Raw genomic sequence first — 20,671 nt, 5'->3', positions numbered from 1 at the left:
GGTGGCTGGGCCAGGCCCAGGCCTGCCTCTCTCCCGCCTGTGTCTTTCTCTCTTTGCTCTTGGCCTCTCCCTGGAGTTGGGCAGTTTGCATTCAATCCTGAGCTTTATAACCTCCAAGGGGTGAGTGTGTGGGGAGGGGGCTGAGGGCAGAGCAGACAGGAGGTTCCTGGTAGGTGGGCAAGTGGGGGGTCCTGACTGAGGGGGGTGGCTGTGGTGGGGGGCCCTCCCCAGCCTCTAGGGAGGGCCTGGCCTTCCTACCCCCTCTGGCATCTACCAGCAGGTGGCTTGGAAACTCTGCCTTTAGAGTGACCCCTGAAACTTAGTAACCCTTCCTTCTCCCCCTTGGGCTGCGGAAGGAGCAGGTGCCTGCCCCTGGGGTACATTCATTGTCTCTGACAGGAAGGTGGCCCCGGGCTCTCTCCTGGGGAGGGGGGGAGTCTGCTGGGGGCAGGAAGAGTAAGGACAAGGCCCTCCCTGCATGGGGGGAGTTTTCACAGGCACACTCCAGCTGCCAATTGAGAAGTCTGAAGTCTAGACCAGGACCCGAAAGGTAGAGGCTGGGAGGGCAGAGCAGCCCTGGCTGGAGGGGGAAGCTGAGGGAGACACCTCCAGGGCAACGTGACCCGGGTGGCAGCATAACACTCCTCAGATAGATAGATATTTTAAGATTTATTTATTTTTAGGGCCTGGTGTGGTGGCCTAGCGGCTAAAGTCCTCGCCTTGAACACACCGGGATCCCATATGGACGCTGGTTCTAATCCCAGCAGCCTCGCTTCCCATCCAGCTCCCTGCCTGTGGCCCGGGAAAGCAGTGGAGGACGGCCCAAAGCCTTGGGACCCTGCACCCGCGGGGGAGACCGGAAGAGGCTTTGTGCTCCTCCTGGCTTTGCATCAGTGCAGTTCCAGCCATTGCAGCCACCTGGAAAGTGAATCAATGGGTGGAAGATCTTCCTCTCTGTCTCTCCTCCTCTCTGTGTATATTACTTTCCAATAAAAATAGAATAAATCTTAAAAAACAAAAAAACTGGACCAATCTGGTCTCCCACTTGGGGCAGGGCCCCAAGCACGTGGCACATCTGCTTTCCCAGCGAGCTGGGTCGGAAGTGAAGCAGCCAGGCCTTAAACCCACATGGCATGCCAGCAGGACCCGGGCCGTCCCAGCCTTGCCCCCCATCTCAGGCCCCGGGCTCAGCCCCACCCTCCCCTTCCCCCCAGGCTGTGTGGCCCAGCCACAGTGGCATCCATCTGCCGGTGGGTCTGGCCTGTGTCCTCACAACCCACCAACAACAATGAATGTTGACTGTGAACTTGGGCGGGGTGTGTGCACCCCCAGATGTGGGAATTGGGCTTCCCCAGAATTTGATGAGGACGATGGCATTCCAGGCCTCAGGGTCCACTCAACTGCCGATGGTTTGCCTGAGGCCTCCAAACTCACCGACTGGTTGAATGTTCCCCCAGACCCTTGGCACGATCTCAGGGACCTCCCCCACCAGTACCCCAGGACAGGCAGGGTCGCAGCAATGCTGCCTTGGGGGGTCTGTCAACACTAGGTGCCAACTGTGTGCTCAGAAAGCTGGGAGCAGCAGTGTAACTATTTCAACTTGAGTGCCCTACATCTGCTTCACCACAGCCCCCCCCCCCATCCTCCAGCTGGAGCCCCCATCCCCATCCAGATCAGCAGTGGGGGCCGGGAGAGCAGGTCAGGGGTAGGGGGTGGTGCCAGAACCAAGCTGAATGGCAGCATGTGAAGGTGATAAGCAGTGAATACAAGGACGAATACAATATATTGCCTCTGGTTACAGCTGCTGGGGCTCCCAGATACCTTCAGAAGAGCTTGCTATGCAAGCTTAGCTCCCGGGGGTCTGGGAGGTGTAACATTCCGGCCCCATGCTGGGGGGATCCTCCCCTCCCCCTGTTATCAAACCACTCCCTCCCTGAAGGTGGGCGGCAGAGCGGGTCAGCCAGTGCAGGCAGGGCTTAACCCTGTCCCCCAGGAAAGCCAGGCAGCCGGCGCAGATCTGGGGGTCGGAGGCCAGAAGACAGAAAGGAGATGGGAAGCCACAGCCCAGCATCTAGTTCAAAACCAAGGGGGGTGGGGTTGGGGGAGAGGTGGGGAGATGGAACTGGCAACCTGTGTGAGTGGGCACGGCCTGGCAGCCAGGGCCTTGCACTGACAGATTTCCATTCCTCGCGGGGAGGGGGGGAAGAAGGTCCCCCTGAAGTCCCTGTGTGGCTGGGACTTCCTCCTCCCCCCCTGCCCAACCGGCCTGGTGGGGCAAAGCCATTCAGGACCTAGATCAAGTTAGGCAGCGCCTGTGGGTGTGCCCCCTTCTCACTTGTCCCAGGCGTGTTGGTGAGGCTCACCCCAGAGCCAGCATGTGTGGATAGCTGGTGTCTGTGGGTGTCTTCTGGGATACGTGTGAGAAGTTACTGAGAAAAGAAGGCAATTAAATGACAAATTAAAAAAAAAAAACATGCATAGGTCAGGGCCTGGCACGGTAGCCTAGCATCTAAAGTCTTTGCCTTGCACACTGGGATGCCACATGGGCACTGGTTCACATCCTGGCTGCCCCACTTCCCACCCAGCTCCCTGCCTGTGGCCCGGGAAAGCAGTGGAGGACGGCCCAAAGCCTTGGGACCCTGTACCCGCGTGGGAGACCCGGAAGAGGCTCCTGGCTCTTAGCTTAGGATCGGCTCAGCTCCGGCCATTGCGGCCACTTGGGGAGTGAGCCAGCAGATGGAAGATCTCTGTTTCTCCATCTGCCTTTGCAATATAAACACATTTTTTTCTTAAAAAGTTGATCAAAATTCATATGTTAGAAAAATGATGCCTAAATCCCTCCTTTTTGCACCAAAACACCCTTCTCTCTCTGGTGCATTGAGGTTCACTCCCCAAATCCCCCCACCAACAGCTGAGGCTGGGCCAGGAAACACTGGTGACTCAATCCCACATGGCTGGCAGGGGCCATCACCTGCAGCCTGCCAGGGTGCCCGGGCACTCCACGATGGGCTGTGGCTGCGTTAAGCTCAGGCACCAACCCCCTGCCCACAAGCCTGTCAGTACAACTTTTCACCAACTTTCTTGAAGGCCCCTGGTACTCTGGGATCTTGGTGTGGCCAAGGTCTGCTTACTTCCGGCCTGTGGGTGTGAGTGCCCAGGGAAGCTCTACCCAGGTGCCACGCTCTGGCTTCCAGTGGTGGGGGTGCTTACATTTTCTCCAGGAGTCCCCCCCCCCTGTGAGCCATGCACAGGCCCGGGTATGTTCCGTGACTGTCACGTATGCGCGCGTGCGCTCCGGACACGTGGGTGTGTTCTAGCCAAGGCTTTGGGGAGGTGGGAGGGGGTCTTCTTTTTGGGGAAGGTGGAGTGACCAAAGAGGGGATCTTTACCGTCCCCCCAAGTCCTGCCCTCCATTAGCCAAATCAGGGCGGTGGGGGAAGCGCCTTTCTCCTTAGCTCTGGGATTTGGGGCGCGAGGGGACCCACATGATTTGCCTTTTTTTACAGGCAGATTTTGGTGCGAGGATTCTTGGTCTCCAACCTCGTGGTCCCAGGGGGGCGCCGCTGTCCCCTCCCCAAGCCTGTGGCCACAGCCAGCCCCGGGAGCTGTGGCGGCCGTGGAGGGAGTGGGGAATCGCTGGGAGAAGTAGTCCCCGCTGAGCTCGGGCACCCGTGAACTTGGCCTTCTCGACAGCGCGCGCGCACGCTGAAGGCCGGCACGTCCTCCCGGGCCTAGCTTTCCGAGGGTCCCATGCGCTCTGCGTCCCCAAGAACAAAGCTCGCGGCCGCTGCCCTCCGTGCGCGGTCAGATGCGGGGCGCCCCGGACACCGGTGGCCTCCCCTCATGCGTCACCACCCTGACTCCCAGTCACCCCCCCCCCCGACCCCCTCCACGGCTGGAAGCTCCCGCTCGCGAGCGACTCCGGTATGGGGATGGGAAAAGACCCGGCTTCCCAAGCCCTCCCGATCGGCCGCCCAGATGCCCTTTCCCGGCCCAGGCGAGGGTGGCGGGAGCTGCCGCCGGGCCTCCCCGCCCCCTTCGCCGGCTGCCGCCAACAATGGAGGGCCGGGCCCTCGGAGGCCAGGGCGTCCCCGCGGGGGCCGCGAGCAGGTGCGGCGCGCGGGGGTGGGGGCTGCAGCCGCGTCCCGCCCCGCCGCGCCCCCGGCCCGCCCGGCGCCCGCGCTCACCTCGTTGGGTGGGGTGGGAGGAGGGGGGGTCTGCCGCCGCTCGCTTTCTCTCTCTCTCTCTCCCCACCCCCCTTCTTTCTCTTCTTTTCCAACACCCGCCCGGAAAGCCACCCCCCTCCAGCCCGACCCCCGCCCCCGGGAGCCGAGGCGCCAGCACGGGAAATTGCATTTCGTGCGGCTCCTGGTTCGGGGAGGGGGGCTGCGGGGTAACGGAGGTGTGTGTGTGTGTGGAGGGGGGTGCTCCGGCGCCGGCTCGAACCCGCGGCCGCCGCCTCCCTCCCCGCCCGCCCGTCTGTCTGCCTTGGTGACGCGCCCGCCCGCGCTCCCCGCCGCCCCCTCCCTCCGTGCCGCGCCGCGCGGGGCGCTGGGTCCGAGCCCGTGGCCCTGAACGCCCCAGATGGCTTCCTTTCGGGGGGCCGGGCGCCCAGGGGGAGGAAGGGGACTCCGGACCAGGAAGGGGACACCCCCACCTCGCCGTCTCGCGGCGGGATGCGTGCGCACGGGCCACGAGGAGACACACGCGGAAACCCCAGACGCTGAGCACAGACAGGGAGGGGAGAAGAGGGGACTCGGCCGCCGTGGGAGGGGGAGGGACGCAGGCAGCTCCCGCCAGGAGATCCACGCAGGCTGGCGACAGCAGGAGAAGCCACGGCAGCCCCTCCCCGGGGTGGGCACCGTTAGGAGCTCAGGCCCCACGCAGGCGGCAGCCACACACGGATCCACGCGGCCGTGCTAGGGGCGGAGGCGCGGTGCAATTCTTAGGTTGGTCCATGCTCCTGTCCCAGGCCTCGGTAAGCCCCCCACCACCGGAACACACGTGTCCACATGGAGGCGCACATGCGCGCGCACACAGGCATTTGTGTACCTGGAAGTCAGGTGCACCCCGCCACCACGAGATCCCCGGATTATGGCCCAAGGTGGCCTGACACGGACCGTTAGCCATGGCCACATGTCACAGGCCAGGGCAGGTGGCTGGAAGTCCTAGCATTGACACCCCCCTCCACACACATGCTCCCGGCCTTTGCTGTGTTCCTGCCTCAGTTTCCCCATCCTGGCATGCTCCCTGGGCAGCCAGCAGCCTTCCTCAGGAAGCCATGGTAGTAGATGGGCGTGGGGAGGGGGCTCCCCCCAGAGCACGGGGAATGGAGTGGCCTTGTGACTCAGGCCGGCCTTGGAAACCCGCCCTGGCCAAGTGTCCATCCCGCCGAGCTTCCGCGCGGCCACCAGCAGGGGGAAGCAGACTCCAGAGCCCGGCGCTCTGCTGCCTGGGTAGCTCCGGACTCACTCGTGCTGGGGTGCTGGGGTGCTGGGGTCCCCATCGCCTCCCCTTCCCTTGCACTCAAACCCCCAATGTCCCCCCACCAAGAAGGAAGCAGTCTGCCGACCTCCCCCCCCCCCGCTAGTACCACCAATGCTTTTCTGCCCCTGTAGTCCTTCTGACAGTCTAGCTTGCAGTCCTTCTTGCTGCAACGCCTGTGTTGACTGGGCCCCATGGGGCCAGGCAGCTTTGGGCAGTTTCTGAGCAGGGTCAGGTCAGGAGAGAAGATTCTGTCTCTTTCCCTCCCACTACCCTAGGGTCCCTGGGGCATGAGAAATGCCCTCCTTCCCCTCCTCATGAGCTCCTGAGGCCTGGCCACTGCTGGCTGACTCACCCGGGGATTCCTGGTCAGTGACTCAGTCACGGCTCTTCCTGCACCTCCCTGGCCCCCAGCCTCCGCTCGGGAGACCACTCTGCCCCCCCAACTTCGTGGCCCCCTCCTTAGAGTGTCTCCTAGGGACCCCGGATGTGATGGACAAGGATGAGGAGGTGGGCCTGGAATCTCCGCCCTCTGGGCCATCCGTAAACTCCCCAGGCTTGGAGGCTGTGGCTCCCAGGCATCCGCATGGACGCCGCTGACCTTGGGCGGAATGGGGTGCTAGTCCCTCGTATTGTCAGGGAGCTGCCGCAGGGATGCAGTGTAGACGGTGATCTCCTGTGCAGGGCGCAGTCCCCTGGCCAGATCCCCGGCCATCTTCCCCATCTGTGTCCTTCCAGGGGCCACCTCCTCATGTCCCTGTCCCTTCTAGAAGCATCCAAGACCGCTCTCCACCCCAGTGAGTTCCAGCCACCTTCGTTCTCAGCTCCTGCTGGAGGCCACTCATCTGCCCTGTCCACCTCCAAGGTCCCCTCTTACCACGGCAGCCAAGGTGACCCTCCCCCCACACACACACCCATCCTGGCCAGGGGGTGCTTGTGAACACAACCCCCAGGGCAACACATCTACTTCCTCTGCATAGAACATTCCATGGCTTCCATCTTCCCCTCAGGGGGCCAAAGCCAGAGGAACCCTGGAGCTGCGCCCTCTGCATGCGCCCTGCCTGCCTGCCACTCTCTCTCCCTCCGCTCTCCTCTTGCTAGCGGTCAGCCGGCCAGGTGTGTCCAGCTCCAGAGCACCCTCCTCCCCCATTTCTCTCTAATACTGGCTAAAATGCCGCCTCCTCCGAGAAGCCACCAAGCCTCCATCACAGTATGTCACATACTGTGAACCAGCAGACACAAGATCTTTCTGTCTCTCCTTTCTGTAGATCTGACTTTCTAGTTCAAAAAAAAAACCTGTTGAGAAGTTCAGAGAGTGCTCCCACTGGCTGGTTCACTTCCCAAAATCCATAGCCAGGGAGGGGTCAGTGCGCGGCCGGTGCGTCCCATACAGGCAGGGTCAGGAGCCAGAATCCTCCACCTCCCAGGCAGGTTGGGAACAGGCAGCTGGACCCACCACTGGAACTCGGGCACCCCACTGTGGAGCAGGCCTCCTTCTGGGAACTTAAAAAAAATAACTTTGGGGGCCACTGCCGTGGTGCAGCAGGCTATGGTGCCCATCTTATATGGGTGCCGGTTTGATTCCTGACTGCCCCACTTCCCATCCAGCTCCCTGCCTGTGGCCTGGGAAAGCAGTGGAGGACGGCCAAAGCCTTGGGACCCTGCACCCACGTGGGAGACCAGGAAGAAGGTCCTGGCTCCTGGCTTCAGGTCAGCTCAGCTCTGGCCATTGTGATCATATGGGGAGTGAACCAGTAGATCTTTGTGTCTCTGTCTAATTTTGCCTTTCAAATAAGCAAATATTTTTTAAAAATTAGTTTATGAAATATATGATGAAAAATTCATAGATTCCAAAATTATTTTGCCTCCAAATAAATTTCTCTCCATGTTTATTTATGATTTTTAAAAATATTTATTTTTATTTGAAAGTCAGATACATAGAGAAAAGACAGAAAGATCTTCCACCCACTGGTTCACTCCCCAGGTGGCCACAATGGCCAGAGTTGAGCTGATCCAAAGCCAGGAGCCAGGAGCTGCTTCTGGGTCCCCCACACCAGTGCAGGGTCCCAAGGCTTTGGGCCGTCCTCCACTGCTTTCCCAGGCCACAGGCAGGGAGCTGGATGGGAAGTGGGGCTGCCGGGACTCGAACTGGTGCCCATATGGGATCCTAGAGGGCATGCAAGGCGAGGAGTTTAGCTCAGCTCTGGCCTTTGCGGTCACTTGGAGAGTGAATCATCGGACGGAAGATCTTCCTGTCTCTCCTCCTCTCTGACTTTGCAATAAAAAAGAAATCTTAAAAAAGAAAAGATCTTCTGTCTGCTGGTTTACTCCCCAAGTGGCTGTAATGGAGTTGAGCTGATCTGAAGCCAGGAGCCAGGAGCTTCTTCCTGCAGGGTTCCAAGGCTTTGGGCCGTCCTCCACTGCTTTTCCAGGCCACAGGCAGGGAGCTGGGTGGGCAGCGGGGCTGCTGGGACACCAGTAGGAACCCACAGGGGATCCTGGCACTTGCAAGGGGGAGGATTTAGGCGGAGGCCACCCTGCTGTTTCCACCAGCCCCTCAAATTAGAATTTTGATTACACTGTGCACCCCCGGGGCCTGTGGCTCTAAGGCTTCCATCCTCTCTGCCTTCACTGAGTTGGGGCTGATGGGGAGGCCCAGGCGGCCCAGCGCCCTTGACCTTCCTTTGCTATTAATGCATCCCAGGCCTGGCCTAGGACCAGGCAGCCCTCCCAGCAGTCTTGGACAACCCAGCTCCCGGCGGCCACGCTGGCCACTGACTGGCTGGCCTGCTCGGCCATCTCCTACCAGGCATGCTGACTCAATTTGCCCACTCGCCTGCGTGCCCACCACAAGCACCCCCTGTGTGTGGGGGTGACCCCTCTGTGGTCTCCTCTGCCGACCCCCTCCTCCAGCTCTTCTTCCTTTGTGCTTACAGACTCCCAGTTCTGGGCCACGCCCCTGGCTCCCCCAGCGCACCCCTGGGGGCTGGCGGCAGAGGGGGAGGAGGAGGGTGCGGGGAGGGACATTTTAGTTCTCAAAGAACCTTTGTAGGAGCGGCTGCAGGGGGGGCGGTGGGGGACCCCACCCTGTATGACTCATGCCTCATGGCTGGACTCGCACAGCAGGTGGCTGATGCCGCTACGGGGCCCCAGCACCCAGCCTTGGGAACCCCTGGGGAACCCTAAGGAGCCTTTTTTTTTAGGGCTCTGGACTAGCACCCACTTAGGGGGCATGTGGGGTGGGGATGGGGAGCAGCCCGGATCGGCTGCTCACATTCCCAGGACCAGATCTCTTTATGGGGCAGCAGACCGGAGTGGGGTGACGCGATGTGCTGCGCCAGGCCCAGTCTCACCATGTCAGGGTGGGAATTCTGGAGCCCCTTCCTGCCCCCCACTCCAGCCCCGCCTCCATGGGGTGCTTGTTCCTAAGGCACAAATAGGGAAACTGAGACTCAAAAGCTTCAGGTTGGTCCCACCAGGGCAGTTCCCAAAGCACGGCTGAGTTAGGGTTCCTGCTCTCCCGCAGGGTCGCGGCGCCCCCATTTCACGCAGAGGTACACTGAGGCCAGGAAGTCTGACATCCCCGTTCCAAGACACGCGCGCGCGCGCGCGCATACAGCGTGGAGAGCGTCTGGCTGGGGACGGACGGGCTTGGGGTTCGCACTGCGCAGCCCTGGGCGCCGGTGCGCGCGCCCCCGCCGTCTCCCCGCGGGGCTGCGGCGCCCCCACACTCCCCTGGCCTTCCCGCCGCCGCCGGCCCGGGCTGCCCGCCAGCCTGCCGGCGCCGCGCCCGCCCGGCCCCATCACGCCGCGATGAGTCACGGCCCCGGTCCCGCCTCCCGCGCCAACAAACAGCGCGTTGCCCGGCAACGGCGGCTGGCGAGGCGCGCACGGGCTTGGGGACCCGGGTTCGAGGCTCCTGGCGGGGCGAGGGCGCGAGCGCTTCAGAGTTGCTATCTATTTGGGATGAGAAGCTGAGCCAAAGGGTCATAGAGTTGTTTGTGCAACTTGAGGGCTGAGGTTTACAGAAGAATGTGGGGGCTGGGGTGGGGTGGGGTCTTCTGACTTTTGGGCACACAGAGTTAGTAGCAATGTGCCCGGGGAGGGGTCGCGCAAGCACTTGGGGTGCACATTGGCAGGGAGCTGGATTCGAAGCAGAGCAGTCAGGATTCAAACTCAGGTACTCAAAGAGAATGCGTGTATCCCAAAGGACCGCTTGACTCCCAACACCGCATCGCAGGACCCATTTTTAGGATGCACTGCTACACACTGAGCGTCCCCAACACCAGCCAGAGTGACCGGAAACCCTGAAACTTTTTGAAGTCACCAGGGAAAAATGCTACAACAGGAAAACTGCTTCCCCCATCAAGCTTTTTCAGGGTGTAGCCCATCAGCTGAGGTCCAGGCATTGCCCGCAAGCTGAAGGCCAGATGAATGACCTTAGCTCATCACGCACATGCAAATATTCCAAATTATGTGTGTGTGTGTGTGGTGGGAGAAAGGAGGACAGTGCTGTGGTGTGGTGCACTAAGCCTCTGTCTGCAGTGCCTGCATCCCATGTGGGCACTGGTTCCTGTCCCGGCTGCCCCACTTCCCATCCAGCTCCCTGCCTTTGGCCTGGGACAGAAGCGGAGGACGGTCCAAAGCCTTGGGTGTGTCAGGGGTCCCTGGAGGTTGGGAGGGACACACACTATCCCAGAAGGCGTCACTGCCACGCGGGTCCTGTAGGTTCCACTTTACAGATAAATTGATGCCCGGAGCTTTCATTTTGGGGGGGGTATGTTGTCTATAGTGTTAGAAAGTGAGTCATGGTTGGATGGGGGATAGCCCCCCCCACGGTTACAGCTTGATTCCCCCCCAAACTCGCTCAAGGCATGAGGCTGCAGACTTGGACACCAAGCCCGCGCTCCAGGCCCGGTTCCCCAGGGGTGCGTCTGGTCGCAGGCCTCCTGGGCACCCCCTCCTTCCACGTGGCCACGTGGAGAGGACCCGGCCTCGCCCCCTCCACGTGGGGAGGCCCCGGAGTCCACGCCACCGCCCGGGGGCAGGGGGAGGGACCGGTTATTTTGTTTTATTATTATTTTTTGCCGCCTGCCTGGTCCAAGCCGCCGCCCGGGCGACCGGAAACGAGCACGCGGCCGCCCAGTGTGGGAGCCGCGGCTGCTGGAGGGCGGCCGGGCCTGGGGGAGCGCGCGCACCCCCGGGCCTTCGGGTCCCCTTGGATCCGTGGTGCCTCCCACCCCTTCTCTGCCCCCCACCCACCTCGGGGCTTCTGGAGGGCTTGGGGTCCCTGGGGAGGGGGCAACAGGACGGGGACCCCCCCCCACAGACACACGCTTTTCCTCCCCCGGTGGGCGCTCACGCAGTGTTGCGGGATGGGGAACGGGGAGAGGCCCCCTCGCCGGCCCCGCCCGCCGCCACCATTGTTTACCCACCGGGCGGCCTCCTTAGAAACTTAACCCGTCCGCGGTCATTTTTATTTGGGAACTTCGGCCAGTTGCCATAGCAACCCTCCCGTGACGTCAGAGGGGCTGAGGCCCGAAATCCCCGAGAAAGTGTGTGTGTGTCTGTGTGTGTGTGTGTGCGTGCGCGCGCGCGTGCGTCGGCATGGGGGCGGGGAGGCAGGGCAGGACGCCGTGTTGGGGGTCCAGGGGAAGGGGGAGAAGAGGGAGACCCCCCACCCTGCACGTGTCAGCCGCCAGACCGCAAAGTGGAGGTGACCCCGAGGGCGCCGCTCTTGTCCTGCGGGGTCTCGATGGGGTGGCCTCCATGCCCTCCACGGGGAGCCCTGAGCTACCCCGGCCTGGGCAGCTGATCCCAGCCGGCTCCCCCTTACTCCTGACAACCTGGACCCTTCCCTGGGGAGGGGATTTGGGGTGCCCGCAGATTCCACTGCCCCCCACCCCACCAAGCCCTGAAGGGGGCGGTCAGAGTGGCCCCTGCTGCGGCTCCGGGTCCGGCTGGACGGAAGGGCTGGTGGTGTCCTTCCCCGGATGTGGGCAGTGACGCCGTCGGCCTCCCGGAGGGGGTGGGTGGGTGATGCTGACTGGGATGTGCGCTGGGATCCCTGCCCCCCAAGCCCCGTCCCATAACACAGCCGGTTGCCAGGACGACGGGAGGCGGGGCCCTGAGTGGCAGGGGCGAGGAGGGCTCCCCGTCCCGCTAACGGTGGGCGGGGAGTGGGCGGGGCAGGTCTAACCTCAGTGACGTAGCACTTCCTCCCCAGGCCCTGTTTGATGTCTCTGTGTGTGTGGTTGCCATGGGGCCCGGCGGCTGGCAGCCCTGCCCGGGAGCCCACTCCCCGCTCCAGCACACACACCCTGGGTGACCCTGTGAGGGGTGCAGGCCCAGCCCACTCCCCGCTCCAGCACACACACCCTGGGTGACCCTGTGAGGGGTGCAGGCCCAGCCCACTCCCCGCTCCAGCACACACACACACACACCCTGGGTGACCCTGTGAGGGGTGCAGGGCAGACCCAGCCCACTCCCGGCTCCAGCACACACACCCTGGGTGACCCTGTGAGGGGTGCAGGGCAGACCCAGCCCACTCCCCGCTCCAGCACACACACCCTGGGTGACCCTGTGAGGGGTGCAGGGCAGACCCAGCCCACTCCCGGCTCCAGCACACACACCCTGGGTGACCCTGTGAGGGGTGCAGGGCAGACCCAGCCCACTCCCCGCTCCAGCACACACACACACACACACACACACACACCCTGGGTGACCCTGTGAGGGGTGCAGGGCAGGGCCTGGGTGCACCCGTATCCCCCTACCTGCCCAATGTTTTGGAGCTTGGCCTCGTGGCCACTGCCAGGGGTGGTGGTTCTCCCACCCCCACTCTGGGTGAGCTGGTCAAGTTCAGAGCTGTGGATGTGTGTGGGATGTGGTCATTTGGCCAAAGACGTCCACCTAGAAAGTCCAGCACCGAGTCTGCCCCTCCACCTCACCTCCCACACCCTGCCAGGCTGACCTGGTGCTGTGGATAAAGAAGCCATATGCGTACCAAATGGGTGCCAGTTCATGTCCTGGCTGCCCCACTTCCCATCCAGCTCCCTGCTTGTGGCCTGGGAAAGCAGTGGAGGACGGCCCAAAGCCTTGGGACCCTGCACCCGCGTGGGAGAGCCGGAGGAGGCTCCTGGCTTTGGATCGGCTCAGCTCCATTGTGGACATCTGGGGAGTGACACGGTGGATGGAAGATCTCTCTGTAACTCAGCCTTTCAAATAAATCCTAGCCCCCTACTCCCACAAGGCTTTGCTCAGACCTCACGGAGATGCATCCCCACCCTGGCCACCATCCCACCCCAGGCCTGCTGACCCCAATACACACACAGCCGTCTTGACGCCTGTCCGCCCGTGTAGGGGCAGCTGTAAGCAAGTGGTGACCAGTGGCAGGGATCTTGCCGCCTGCCTAGTTCTGTATTCACTCAATAAATGCTGAGTGAATACACAGGGTGTGTGTGTGTGTGTGTGTGTGCGCGCACGCCCTCTGCCTCTTGACCTGTCTTCACCCCAAGTTCTATCATCTCCTCACCTTCTTGGCCGTGACCTGCTTGGGGGAAGGGGAGAAAGAGGATCAAGAAGGAAGGAAGGAAATGGTGAGAACCATTTACAAGGGAACTTCCAACCAGGGCAGCCCAGGCGGCCGGCATGGAGGAGGCAGCATGATCCCTCCCCCTCCAGCCACTCATCCCTACCGTGTGCCCGAGTGCAGTAATGAGTGGGCCACGAGTGTGTGCGTGTGTGTGCGCGCGTAGGGGTGCCCCACCCTGAGTTGGGGAATTCTGTGCCATCCCCAATCCTCCCCCAGGGCCCCAGCGGGCAGGAGGCTCTGCCCCCTCCTGCCCCAACCTGCCACGTCCTGTAGCCCCGACTAGCCTGCCCCTTGGGGCTCCACCGTGGCAGCGCTGGATGAAGTAAGATCCAGGAGCCCTCCACCCCACCCCGACCGACCAGGCTAGACCCCTCTTCTCTGTGTCACCCCAACCAACCCAAGTCCCATCTAGGCTGAAGGTACCTATAGACCACCCCAAGAACAGGGACCCTGTGTGTATCGGGGGAATCTGGGGTTCCAGGTGACAAAGGAGTCCAACCAGTCACTCCAGTGTCAGGCCTGGGCATGCTGGGGTAACCCCCTCCCCTGGGGTGCTTCAAAAGGGGAGATTACTTCTTCCCACCAAGGAGGAGCTGAGAACCCCAATTATTGCAGTTTTGGGGGGACCCTGGTGGGAGTGGAGGATCACCTGAGGTGCCAGCGGTCCACTACCCTTTGTCTTGGCTTGAGGAACCAAGCCCCCCTTAATTGAATCTTGTCCCAGGACCACCCCCCACCCCTGCCCCGCCCTTGCCCGCACCCCCTCCACACACACACCTGGGCACGGGGCCAGGCCACAAGGCAGGCCCGTCAGTCCCTTCCTTCCTTAGGAAACAGTGTGGCCCTGTTCCTCCCTGCTGGAGAGAGGATGAGGAGGGAGACACGGTGTGGGCTCAGGGGGGCTGGGGGGCAGAGTTCTCCAGGATGTATGGCAGAGGATCAGACTTGGGGACCCTCGTGTGAGAGCTCCAAAGTATTCGGAAAGCAGCACGCACGGTTTTGAGTGGGATAACAGGAAGGACTTCCAGGATGGTGTGTGTGGGGGGGGCTCTAGAGCCTGGGTCTGACTCCCTCCCTCACCGCTGCTCCCCAACATCTCCAATGGTGCTCACTTTCAGAAGCAGGAAATAGCCACTCAAAAGGGGTTCCAGGAATGGGAGGAGAAAGAGAGATGGTTGGGACCCCAGGAGCCCGCGACCCCCTCTGCTCCACACCCCAGCCACGCGCAGCGTGGTCCTCAAACAGCAAGTTCAAGGATCTCTGGGGAGTCGGGGTGGGGGGCTGGGGAGGACGGGGGTCCGAGTCGATCTGGGATGGATGGGTAGGGGGCGCGCACGTGTGCCGGAGTTGGGGTGTGAGAGCGCAGGGACCAGGTCCCGAGGTGGGGGGCGGGCCGGCTGCTCCAGGGCGCCCGACGGCGGCAGCAGCGACGGGCCCGCCCCGGGCCGGGCAGGGGGCGGGCACGGGGCGGGGAAGGAGAGACAGGGAGGTTTTAAAGGCGCTCGGGGGGCCCAGCGGCGGGCCGGCCAGGGAGTGGGGCGGAGCGCGGGCCGCTCCCGTACCGGACTCGGGGTCCCCCCCAACGCCTTCTCCGCCGCCGCCTTCGCCTGCATCTCGGAGACAGGCCGAGCGCCGAGTACCCCGAAAGTGCCCAGCGAGTAAGTTGGGGTGCAGCGGGCGCGGAGGAGGGTTCGGGAGGGTGGCAAGGACGGGAACAAGCGAGCAAAGGCGGCCACGGCGGCGCCAACTTTCCCGCGCCCGCCGGGGGCCCGCGGGGCGGGTGAGCGGGGTGCGCGCCTTGGCTTCTGGCAAAGAAGGGGGCGCCGCTCGTGCGCCCTGGCGTTGGCGGCGCAGGGTTCCTGGGAGGCCCGGCCTCAGCCTTCCTTTCCTGGCCCTGTTTGAGGGTGGCCTCCTCTGCCCTCCTGCCTCCTTCGCTGTGTCCCCACCGGACACGACGACCCTCCTTACCCCTACCCCGGAGCGGCTGGGAGGAGACCCCCGCCACCGTGTCCCGGGCCAGGTTCAGGTAGACAAAGTGGAGACGGTTCGGATCTGGCTGGGGCTTGCACTGGGGGCACTGGTTGTGCTGGGAGGGAAGGGTCCTCAGCTGTGTGCACCACCTGAACCTGTGGGATAGAAGAATGAATTCGGGGGATGGGGAAGAGATTTCCCAGAGGTTTTTTTTTTTGGGGGGGGGCAAGAGTGGCGTAAGTTCTTGCCTGGAGTAGCGACGTCTCCATAGCCTTGTAGCCCAGTCAAGGTTGCCTATGAAGGGGGGCCTGGCTTTGGGGGTGGCGAATGTTTCTGGAGGGGCTAATGGCCCAAGCCTGTGCCTCGCTTAGGGTCGCCCTGCCGTGCCCTCTCGAATAAGCTGCTCCCAGCTCAGCCCAGCCACCTCCTCAGAGCCTTACAATGTCCTCGTGTCACCTGGCACCACCACCAGCCACCCCCCCACACACTCCATGCTTGTCCCAACTGTGACAAGAGGGGGTGGGCGTTGCTGGAGGAAGGTGAAGCTGGGGGACTCTGGCCACCACCCCCCAGCGTCCCGTGGCACGCCAGCCCAAGCTGGACAGGCAGTAGCGACAGGTGCCCCGGCTTTAAGGTGAGCTGGTGAGACACACCCTGGCCCTGGCACATGCGTTCACACGCTTGCTGTGGCTGTTGTCCTGACGGCTCTGTCCTGGCCTCTGCCAGAGGGTGCCCCCCTTACACCTCAAGACCCTGCCCTCTCTGTCTGCCCCCCTCCCCACTGGAGGCCCTAAAATAGCTGTGGGCCCGGCCAGAGCCTGGCTGGCACGGGGAATACATGCGTGACAGGGCGTGTCCGGGGAGGGAGAAGGCCGGGCCTGTCTGTGCTGGCCCCGGGCTGCTAAGGCTCCCACATTTTTCTCACTTTGCTGGAGAAAGACAGCAAAGAAGAAGCAAGATTTCAACCCCCCCTAACTTCCCAGCCAGAGAGAGGGGACCCCATACCCGCTGTGCCCACCTGAGCGGACTTAAGAATGGTTGGCCACTATCTGAGTGACCCGCTGGTCTCTTCCTTGAAATTTTTTTTGTTCTTGTTTTATTTTCCTGGTTGGGAAGGTAGGGTGCAAGGATTTGGGGTGTCTGTCCTGTAGCAACTCCCTCAAAGCTGGCTTTCCTTGTCACAGACTTCCCGGCCTCAACTTTTCCATCTGTCAAAGGGGCCCGTTGGGAAATGGGCTGGAGGTGGAGGCTAGGACGTGCGCCTTCCCCCTTGCACAGGTCCCCTCCTCACCTCCACCTGCCGTTCATTGGTGGCTGTCCAGGGTGGACAGGGAGGAGGGAGGCCCCTGGGGTGCTGGCATGAGGGGAGTGGGCGTGGGTAGGAGAGGACGCTGGGCACAGCTGAATCATACAGAGGCGCCTTGCCCCCAGGGTGCCAGCAGCTGGCGCCACCCTGGGTGTGGCCGCCGTTTGAGCTGTGGCTGGGCTGGGTGGTCTGGGATGGTGGGGTGCAGTGGGGCTGGGGGAGGCGGGGAGGATTCTTAAATGTCAAGGTCCCTTGGTGGTCTCCCCGCTGGCCTGGCTTGGTGTCACCTGGCTGTACATGCCTACCGACTGTTGAGTTCCTGGGGGGAAGCCAGGATGCTCCCCAAACCAGTCCCAGGCTTGGGGAAAAGTGCACATCAGAGGGGTCCCCCACCCTAGGGATATTATGGAGCCCCCTGGAAATTCTGGCCTTTTTTTTTTTTTTTTTTTGGAAGGGGCGCAAGGAGTGAAGGCCAAGGTGGCAGGGGGAGGTTGGGATGGAGTGAAGGCCAAGGTCAAGGGGGTTGGGATGTGACTTCCAGGTTCCCCTATTTAGAAGGAGTGATTCAGCGCTCTCTACTCGCCCCTTCCTGAGGGCCCCTCCCCCTCACACCACACCCCAGCAGCCGCCTGCGCCTATTCTGGGTGGGGGTCCCCCTGCCAGAGTCTCCCAGTGCCTCCCTCCGGGGTGCCAGCGTCTCAGGACCCTCCCGAAATCGTCATCATCATCTTCGTCATTGTGGGCTTGGGGGTAGGGGCCGGGCTGCCCGGGTTGCAGCGGCTGGCTGGCTCGGGGCCCAGCCCCGCGTGGAAGCTTCTGCTAAGAGTCCCGGCCCATTAGGCCAAGCGTTGGTGACAGGCTGCGGCGGGCAGGGCGGGGCCTCGGCCCCTGGTATTTTCCGATCCCAGCTGCTCTGGGACGGCGGCGGCGGTGGAAAGTATTTGGGGACCAGGCTTGGGGGCGGCGGCAGCGGTGGCTGTGGAGGTGGTGCCCCTCACCTCCCCCCTTGCATCTATTTTGGAGCTGCTGCGGGGGTCTTGGCTGGTGCTGTGGCCTGAGAAGAGGGGGAGAAGACGCTGGACAGGGGGTGGGGCCTGTCCCCCCTTTTCTCCCACCCACCGTGCTTGGGTGCCAGGCGTCTTGGTTGGAGGGGGACTCCCAGCATTCACCTTGTCCAGGCCTCCCAAGTTGCCCATCCTTGGCCCTGTCTGGACACCGGCTCTCCCACCTCCACCCCCAATGCACACACCTTGAACTTGAAAAATCCCACTTCAAGGCCAGCTGGGGAGAGAGGAGGGGTCCCCTGCTGCCCGCGCACCTGCGTGGCACAGCCTCTCCCCTCCACGTGCAGGGGGAGCCCCGAGTCTTTCGTGCCTGCTGGATGGGGCTGGGGTGGGGTGTGTGGGTTGGAGGGGAGTGGGGAGTGGCCTTGGCTCGCGCCCTGGGCCCTGCGCGGGGGCAGCCCCACAGGAAACGGGCCCGGCCAAATGGCTGCCCTCCTGCTTTGTCCTCCCTGGGACACGATTGCGCTGTGTCACTTCCGGAGGCGGCCTCTGGGGAGGCTGGGCGCCGCCCGTGGGGGTCTGCTTGCGTCTGGTCCCTCACTTGGGCGCCCCCGCCTCGAACCCTGAGGAAGGGGGACAGGGCTAGGCTGAGGGGGGTGTGTGCGCGTCCTAGCAGGGGTGACGATGTCGCCCCAGGAAGCAGGGGTGAGAACGGCTCTAGAGTTGGGGTGTCCTCCCTGCCGGAATCCCTGTCACCCCTCACTATGACACCCCCCACACACACACACCTCTGGAAGGCGCTGGAAGAGCCAGGTCTTCAGAAATGCCCACCCCATTTCTCTGTGTTGCCAGGCACTGGCTGGGGGACGCGGTCCCCTACACATGGGATCACTCTTGGGAGTGACATGGTGCCCCCTCGGGTGGGAGTGGGGTGGGCAGTGATGTTGGCTAGGGCTGCGTGGGTGGACGGCCGGGGGGCCGCGGGTAGTGTGTGTCCTGCAGGGACCGAGGAAGACCGTGGGGTGCAGGCATGGGATCTGGAGGGGGCGCTCATTGGTTAAGCTATCTGCCTCCCCACCAATCGCCCCCTCCCACACACACATTGGGGAGACAGGGTCTGCGCCAGAGTTGGGGTGGCGGCTGCTGTGGGTTGGGGAGGGGGCGGTCTGGTGGTTTCCTCCTATCTTTTAGGCTGCTAGGAAGTGGCGCCAGCTGAGGTGAGGTCACTTCCTCGCCCGCCTGCCCGTCGCTCCCCCCGGCTTCCTCTCCCCATGGCCCCATTTGGCCTGGCCAGGGCTCTGCTGTATGGAGGGAGGGAGGCGGGGTAGGGACTGGCCAGAGGCAGTTCTGGGACTGTATCGGGGGTGCTGGGGTCCCCCCCATGGCTGTGTGCTGCCAGGCCCCTCTCCCCGACCCCTACCTCGGACTGAGTTGTCTCCAACGCCCCCCCCCCCCATCAATTGTGTCTCTTTTTGTCTCCCCTGCAGGTGCCAGGCTGGGGTCACCCCCGCCTCCTCTTACCCCTACACCCCGCCTGGATCTCCCTGCCTGCCCGGGCCGGTTGGGGTTCCTGGGGATGGGATTTGCTTGTGTGGTACAAATCACATTGCCAGGGAATTCCAACCGACCCGGGGCCCTGCCAACGTCGCCATCGCTGCCTCGCTGCCTGCCCGCCCGCCTGCCCGCTGCTGCCGCTGCCCGGCCCGAGGAGCAGGGCTTAGCCGCTTGTGAACAGGGTCCCCTCTCTGTTCGTGTTCACAGTGGCTAAGTTCTGCCCCCCTGACCCCTGACCTCGGCCGCTGCTGCCTGCCCACCTGCCCGTCTGCCCGCCCGTCCTCCGGGCACCCTGGGCTCCGCCTCCAGTACCTACTGAGCTGAAACAGTCTTTCACTCACACTGGCTCAGTTCAGCAGGAACTGGAGTCGAGCCCCCTCTTGGAAGCTACGAACGCCCTGCCACTGCCCTGCCTGCCCATGGCGGGGCCCAGGCAGAGAGAGAAGGTGGCCGGGAGGGACAAGCTGCTTTGCGGGGAGGGTTCTTCGGTCTGGCCCTGGAGGAGAGAGAGGCCAGCATGTCACAGGTGGCTTGAACCGGTGGCTCTCCGCTTGTGTGGAGTTGGGAACAGCCCAGACTCCTGTCTGCTGTCCCCGGGTCGGCTGGGCTGGGTGGGCTGGCCGAGGCAGGCCCCCCAGGCCCCCATTCTCCGCCCTGGGTGGGGGCCCGACAGGGGTGAGGGAGGGTCTGTCTCTGTCCTGTTGTCCGATGGAATAAAAAGAGATCTCAGCTGTGCGCTGCAAGGCTTGCTGTTGTGTGATTCTTCGCCCCACTGCCCGATTTTTGTTTTTTAAAGAATCCCCGTGGGCCTGGTGCTCCCTCGGCTAATCCTCCCCCCTCAAGCGCCAGAATCCCATATGGGCGCTGGTGGTTCGTGTCCCGGTGGCCCCACTTCCCATCCAGCTCCCTGCCTGTGGCCTGGGAAAGCAGTGGAGGACGGCCCACAGCCTTGGGACCCTGCACCCGCGTGGGAGACCCGGAAGAGGCTCCTGGCTCCTGGCTTTGGATTGGCTCAGCTCCAGCCATTGCGGTCACTTGGGGAGTGAATCAGCGGATGGAAGATCTTCCTCTCTCTCCTCTCTGTATATCGAACTTCCCAATAAAAATAAATCTTAAAAAAACACAGGATCTGGTAGATGATGAGCTGGGTGCTATTTTGGGGGGAGGGGGGATGGCTGTAGGATTACTCAGGCTTGCAAGGAAGAAGCGGGGTGCCCGGTGCGGAACTGGAGCCTTAGGGTGTGTCCCATCAGAGGAACCCCTGGCCACAGAGTGGGGTGTGCCTGGGTGGGACCTGCAGGGCCCCAGGTTTGCACGGGAACACTGCGTGTGACTGGGTGGAGGGTGCAGAGCGGCGCCTCAGGCCCAGGGGTGACACACTGGGGGGAAGATGTGGCAGAAGTCTCCTGGCTGGTGGATCCCCCAAAACTGCCCTTTGGGGGGGGGTGTCCGGCCACTTATACTTCCCAGAAGGGGGCGGGGCAGGAGGTAGGGACGCTTCCGATTGGCCCGCCGGTGTGGCAGGCGTGGCTCCGAGCCAATCGCGGGGCGCAGCGCTGTCGGAGCCACGCCCAGTCGGCGTCCGGCTGCAGCCCGTCGGATCTCGGCCGCCTGGCGCCGTCTGGTGGCCGCTGCCTGAAGCGCAGCCTGGGGCGGCCAGGATCCGCTTGGCTTTCTCACTTCCCAACTTTGGGCGCCTCAGTCTTCTCAGCTGAGAAATGAGACTACTCCTGACCCCCAGGCTGCACCCCGCAGCCTCTC

At 63.0% G+C, this 20,671-nt stretch overlaps 1 long non-coding RNA gene across 1 annotated transcript; it reads left to right on the top strand.

Moving 5' to 3' along the window:
* The first annotated feature begins 14,608 nt into the window (after positions 1-14,608).
* LOC121163435 lies at positions 14,609-19,653 on the top strand. The gene is made up of 2 exons (XR_005884880.1): positions 14,609-14,733; positions 18,844-19,653. It is a non-coding gene; the product is annotated as an uncharacterized LOC121163435 (long non-coding RNA).
* Positions 19,654-20,671: the final 1,018 nt, after the last annotated feature.

Source organism: Ochotona curzoniae, unplaced genomic scaffold (assembly GCF_017591425.1).
Source record: "Ochotona curzoniae isolate NIBS_2020 unplaced genomic scaffold, NIBS_Ocur_1.0 contig_605, whole genome shotgun sequence".
Taxonomy (NCBI): Eukaryota; Metazoa; Chordata; class Mammalia; order Lagomorpha; family Ochotonidae; genus Ochotona; species Ochotona curzoniae.
This window is presented reverse-complemented; position numbering and strand designations above follow the sequence as displayed.